The sequence below is a fragment of the Triticum aestivum genome, chromosome 4A, assembly GCF_018294505.1.
Source record: "Triticum aestivum cultivar Chinese Spring chromosome 4A, IWGSC CS RefSeq v2.1, whole genome shotgun sequence".
Lineage (NCBI taxonomy): Eukaryota > Viridiplantae > Streptophyta > Magnoliopsida > Poales > Poaceae > Triticum > Triticum aestivum.
In genome coordinates this window covers 675,510,962-675,517,019 of record NC_057803.1, presented here as the reverse complement: position 1 = coordinate 675,517,019, position 6,058 = coordinate 675,510,962, and the positions used below count along the sequence as shown (strand labels likewise).

The window sequence follows — 6,058 nt, the reverse complement described above, 5'->3', positions numbered from 1 at the left end:
ATGCAAGTCATGTGAGATTTCTTGTGGTGGTTGTATAATTCAGATTTTATAGTCTTTATAACTATACCCCAATACTTTGTCCATACCATTTTTTTCATCTTAAGATCATATATCTACTATGGAAACAAAGTTGTCGATTTATGTATTACCACCATATTATGGCTAAGACCTCCCGCAACAACGCGCGGGGGAATCATCTAGTTCTTACTTATGACTACTTAGTACTCCCTTCCGTCTCAAAATAAGTGTCTCAACTTTGTACTAGCACTAAGTACAAATTTGTTACTAAGCTCAAGACACTTATTTTGGGACGGAGTGAGTACAATACACGCTCCAAATAATGTGTTCGTGGTGACGCCTATTCTGCGGTCGGCAACGCAACAAGGGCAGCCGTCGTGCTTTTTCGGAGTTGGCAAGTTGGAGGCCCACCTTTCTCTCCCCCACTATGATGATCGGCAACGTGTGTATTTTTGTTTGTTTCCTTGCATTATTTCCCTGTAATTTCGCTCGGTTTGGTTTCTCTCTTCCACAGAAAATGTGTGGTGTAACTTGTTGGTGATATTAATGGACAAGGGCAGTTCTCCTTATAAAATTGGTTCTTAGAACCAATAACTTTGAGCTATTTAACACAAACAATTCTTGGCCGATAGGCTCCATAGCTGACATGCATCAGACACTTAAAATCAAACATATAAATCGAAAGTACCTTTCTACACTCAACAGCAAATGCTCCCGGTGTGAACAGTAAAATCAAAAATTAAAAAAAATCTGATTTTTTTGTGACATACTTACACAAATGTTTGTTGTGTATGCAAAATTTTCATCACAAAATCACATTCGCGGAAGTCGTGGCAAAGAAACAAAATCAGAGCTCCAAAATGCTTTCGTAAGTAACATTTTCACAGCATCGATTTTTTTATCATGCCTTCTACCAATGTGATTTTGCGATGAAATGTTGCATGCACAACAAACGTTTGCGAAAGTATGCCACAAAACAAATTCAGAATTTTTTAATTTTGTTTGATTTTACTGTTCACACCAGGAGCATTTGCTCCTGTGTGTAGAAATTCCACGTCATTTATAGTGTTTTCAGTATGAACGAACCAGCTGTAGTTACAATGAAGGCGTGTACTATCTATGGCGTAAGCAATGTTAGGTAGAAAGGGCGGTGCCTCTGTCCCTTACCCCTTGCAGCATGGCTAGTCCCAGCGATATGATTTACATAACAAGCAGGTCGATTCCCTCGACGAGGGAATCCGCGATAACTTTGTTTGCTGCTTCTGTGGGGTGGACAGAATCCCAGAACACGTACATTGTTGCGTTTCGGCAAGTCCCGATTGAGATGGGATTGCAGAGAAACACCGTAGCTTCCACCGTCCCTGTCCCACAGCATCCTCGCCTCGTCTCGGTGAACCCTGGCGCCAAAACGCAAACATACTCAGAGTGAGTGAGGCTGAGTCTATCATCTCGGTGAGCCCTAGCTGATAAGCTGGATCAAACGCCTTGAAATACTACTATAATCTTACCTTGTGAGCCAGGAGAGGTGACGAGGCTGTACACAGGTGTGTACAAATCTAGAGCTGCAATCTTGAGATCGTGGTACCGCTTCGACAGCAAGTCGATGATGCGCTTAACTTTCTGTTGAACTTCCTGGCGTCATTGTTGAGACTCGTTACGCACGTGTCGTTGCCCCCATGGCCAAACACCGTGATTGTTAAGGGAGCACAACCAAAACTTGGCAAAGAGAAAACACCAATGCGCCGAGCTCCCATGCCGTAAAGTTCCTACAGTTAGTTCAAGGTTTGAGAAGATCATAATCACGAGGCCCAAAATTGCATCTTGCATGCTGCTCACCGCCACAGTGCTGTTGAAGATGCCGATAAGGAGGTCAGAGAACTGGTCCGGGGACTTGTGAATGAAAGGGTTGATGTAGTAGTTGAAGAGATAATCGTTTGAACCAGCACTGATGATATAGAGTGAGTCTGAGATGATAGACTCAGCCTGGCTGCTCCCAACTAGCACTACCAGCTTATGTCGGTACTCTTTGAAATGCTCTAATTGTTGGGACAATGGGATCACGTTCTGCATCACACAATTTGTCGAAGTTAGACATCGTTTACGCTCAATGAAAGTGGAGAAAAATATTACTCATGTAACAAAGTCTCATGTAACTCCTATGCCATTTGAAAATCAGATATATTGACTTAGAAAGGTGATCCATCCTCGTGTGACTGATGAGTTGATAACTATGGAGAATCAATATTTTTAAGGGGAAAGTCAAGAGCAGATCTAATACTAATGCATGTCAAAGTAAGGTTTGGCTAGCTGTCATTTTAGATGAGAATTAACTAAATCTCATCTAAATATCAAAAAAGGGAAAAAAATCCTCATGAATTTCCGCGTATAAAATCAAATGCCATGAGTTACACATGAGACTTTGTTAGATGAGAATTAACAAACCATAATATATATACTTACATACATATGTGCCGTTTGGTCGTAATAGCCGGATTGGGCAGATGCAAAGTTAGCTCCACTAACAAGATTCTCCCCCGACGCCTCTGGGCTGAGATATGCAACGGGGGAGCTAGTAAACCCCAGCGATTCACCTGAAACCAATCATAAAATTTGTAACACAAGATCAAGAATTGAACACTTGAGGGATGCGTTTATCTAACAAGATCAATCGAGTAAGACTGCGACCAACCTATGAAATCGCTGAGCACCTTGCCGTTGGAAAATCTCCCTGTGGCGATATGGTCTTCAAAGTCCCTACCGTATGGAGGAAAATTTGCCTTGGCAATAGTCAGGATGTAGTCGTTGTTGCCTATGTCAAGCAACGAGTCACCGAACAGCATGACCGCAGGCACCAGTGGCCGGGCATCCCCGGGCTGTTTCCATGGTCCGGCCACAAGGGACACAGCCAGGAGCAGCAAGCACCTCATAGCCATAGGGACTTGCCTAACCATCAGTTGAGTTGTCTAGAAATGGATTTCATGAAATCCACGGCGATGCCGACCCTTGGAAAACCAGCTTTTGTCTCGCCCATTGTTACCCCTCTTTCTAGCTCTCCCGGTCATTATCACAAACAGGAATAGGAGAGCTGGCAGACATAGACAGGTGCCTGCACTGGTTAATGGGGTCTTTCTTTATGAAGCTGTCTGCTTGTCCGAATTAAGAAAGCTGTATGTCCTCACAACTTATCCAAGTAATAGTATCAAGTGACAATCAAGTGACAATCCAATCAGCTATCTAATCAAGTGACAATCCAATCAGCTAGAGACTATTAGTATTTACTCTCCCTGCTATGCATGCATTCTCTTGTGTAATTAACTACTACTCTCTCCAATGGAAAATAATGTCGTGGTTCTATTTCAAATTTGAACTAAAACCACGACACTTTTTTTCGACTGGAGGGAGTAATTCTTTCATCGTTCCTGCAAAAAAAAAAATAATCTTTCAGCGACAGTGGCATCTCTTGTTGTTTTCATGCAGCCCATAACTGACGACAACGAAACATGGAGATGGTTGAACACTTGAACTACTCATTGATCAATAGGAGGCGTACATCTAGTCGTCTACCTAACTGTGGATCACTTTTGTACGAAGAAAGGACTAGCTCTGCTGGAGTGCTCACTAGGCAGCTTTCATGACAAATACTAGACGACTCCTATACATACGTAGGTGTGTGAGAGCTATACTTTATAAATAAAAGGGCATTTTGTATTGACTAAAAATATAGCATCACGTCTATATGTACAAAAGGGGGGGACAAACTCCCAACATCAGGCATCAACGAACAGAACAATGCACTTGCCACCAGGGTTTTGGGTACCCGGCCGGATAACACCTGGTATCCGCGTTTCCCGCTACCTCACAAGAAAAACCTGTACCGAGGGGGAAAAAGTAAGATTTTTTGAAAATTTTGAATTTGAAGGGTGAAAGTATAGTCAAGTAAGACGTGAACTCGAATATAAGAACTAAGTATTGACAGTGCAATAGTTCTAATGGCCCTTGCATATTTGCTTCTCATTAGGTTGTGCGTTTGGGTACCGTCGTTGCACTTTTTCTTGGCCAAAATTTTGAGGTTAGACTGTGTAAATTATAGAATATATAAAGAGGCATAGGGGCAATCGAACTCTAAACATCAGGCATCGACGACGGGAACATTGCACTTGCCACTATGCCTATCCCGCATCCTCGTCATCGTCGACTCGGCGGTGGAGGCCTGCTTGATCAGAGCCATGTTCGGGACTGGGCTCCGCCGGGCTGGTATTGGGAGGTGCTACCTTCCGGGGGATGTAGGTTGGTGAGAAGGCAGTCCGTTGTTGATTCGATCCTTGTTTGGTGGCAGTCGCGTGGGCCAGTGACGGTGCAGAGGCTTCCGAACACCGCGGAGGTGGTACGTCATCATGTCAGCGAGGAGGACGAGCACGTCCATCGCTACATGGTTGCATTGGAGGGCAGGTTCGACAATACCTGGCAGGTTCTTCAGGGATCTCACTGGAGCTATGATCCTATGATGGTTCCTTATCTTTGGGTGTCCACCACCCGCGTCGATACCCGTCGGGCGCTACGGTTCTAGTTGTATTAGTGATAATATTCGATGATGTACGGACACCAAGAGATGATGTACTTTTGCTTATAATTATTGAATGCATGCTAATTTGAATACTACTTTATTTTATGATTTGATTTTGCTTATTTTATGATTTGGTTTTGCTTATTGAATGCTCATATTGGATATATTCTCCTTCATTCCCGTGTGCTAGACAATTTGGTACAATAATGCACTCGGGAATGAAAGGAGGAGCTACGTACATCATCGATAGTCAACCCGTGATTAATAATAATGATCTAGTTAAATATTTGAATTATGAACATAGGCCGGAAATGTCGTACTCATCGGACGACGAAAACCGCCCGGGGGAGTGCGACTGGTGCCACGACGACCGAGGTATCTGCGACAGGTTCATTGAGCTGGACGAAGATCGGCGCTTCAGCATTAAGCTTGAGGAGACCTGCGATGTTCATACGGTACGCAACGACGACAATAGTTTTGTCGTAATTAAGCAAGACTTCAACTATTTTAACGTGTATTTTTCATCTTTTCCAATTCGACTAGCTTATCCCATGCTTTGCAAGACGCTATGTCTTCGAGAGGATGAGTTTTGAAGACCATGAAAGTATGGAAACCAAAAAAATTATACCCATCATGGTGTGGATTTTCAAGTAAAGATGTACAATGCTGAGAGTGTAAACCATTTTGGTTACAAAAGTTGGGAAGCACTTTGCAAGATGTATGGTTTTGATGAGGGTATGCTTGTCAGCATGGATCTTGGTGATCCTACAATCGAGCAAGAGAGACCTTCGATTTGGGTCCTTGTGGATACACCTCCAATTCTTCCACCATGTGAGCTTAACATAGTTATTAAGTAATTTATATTGTTTATTTCAAAATAGTTGACAACTTATTTCCATTGACAGCTTATTTTCATTCTTCAAAGAATGTGCGAAAGATGGTAGACAGAACCTACTACACTGAAGGCTCCGAATTAACTTATCAGGAGAAAAATCATCTGGTCGCATGTTGTACTGATCTTGAGAATTACAATATCTACAATCAAACTCCTCAACATTATGGTCAATACGTGCCACTAGTGCACGTGTTGAACTATGGTAACTACCATGGAGATACCCTGGTAAGATTTTTTACTATTACGACATCCGTGCATCTTTTTGCACACTTCTTAAACTAGAACATCATTGCTAACTATGAAGTTATTACTATATTTTTCAACAGATAATCCCGAATGATTATGTGCCTCATCTGATGTATACGCACAATACCCTTCATGTTTTAAACATACAACCAGGTCTTCCTACAAATCTCAACTGTCCATACCAGGTTTCTAAAAGAAGTGGAGACATGACAATCAAAGAATGGAAAAAATGTATGGACAGTCGTAAGGAGCTTCTTGGAAGCAAAAAGCAGCGAAGGGCAAGAATGGGAGACAGAATGATCGCCATTCTTCATAATGGAGAGTCAGGTCTATAT

General features: G+C 42.4%; 1 pseudogene; it reads right to left on the bottom strand.

The window, feature by feature from the left end:
* Positions 1-1,030: 1,030 nt before the first annotated feature.
* Positions 1,031-3,037, bottom strand: LOC123083054 (GDSL esterase/lipase APG-like; annotated as a pseudogene).
* Positions 3,038-6,058: the final 3,021 nt, after the last annotated feature.